This window comes from Scyliorhinus torazame, chromosome 28 (genome assembly GCF_047496885.1).
Source record: "Scyliorhinus torazame isolate Kashiwa2021f chromosome 28, sScyTor2.1, whole genome shotgun sequence".
Classification (NCBI taxonomy): Eukaryota; Metazoa; Chordata; class Chondrichthyes; order Carcharhiniformes; family Scyliorhinidae; genus Scyliorhinus; species Scyliorhinus torazame.
Window position 1 is genome coordinate 26,209,410 of NC_092734.1, and position 631 is coordinate 26,210,040.

Genomic DNA, 631 nt, shown 5'->3' on the forward strand with positions numbered 1-631 from the left:
CCCCTCTCCCTCACCCCCTCCCCTCTCCCTCCACCCTCCCCTCTCCCCCCTCCCCCTCCCTCCCCCCTCCCCTCTCCCCTCTCCCTCCCCCCTCCCCTCTCCCTCCCCCCTCCCCTCTCCGCCCCCCCCTCCCCTCTCCCTCCCCCCTCCCCTCTCCCTGCCCCCCTCCCCTCTCCCTCCCCTCTCCCCCCTCCCTCCCCCTCTCCCCCACCCCCCTCCCTCCACCCCTCCCCCCTCCTCCCCCTCCCCCCTCCTCCCCCTCCCCCCCTCCTCCCCCTCCTCCCCCTTCTCTCCCCTCCCACCCTCCCCCCTCCTCCCCACCCTCCCCACTCCCTCCCCACTCCCTCCCCACCCTCCCCCTCCCTCCCCACCCTCCCCCTCCCTCCCCACCCTCCCCCTCCCTCCCTCCCACTCCCTCACCCTCCCTCCCCCTCCCCCTCCCTCCCCCTCCCTCCCCTCCCTCCCCCTCCCCTCTCCCTCCCCCCTCCCCTCTCCCTCCCCCCTCCCCCCTCCCCCTCCCCCTCCCCCCTCTCCCCCCTCTCCCTCCCCTCCTTCTCCCTCCCCCCTCCCCTCTCCCCCCCTCTCCCTCCCCCTCCCCTCTCCCCCCCTCCCCTCTCCCTCCCCCCCTCCC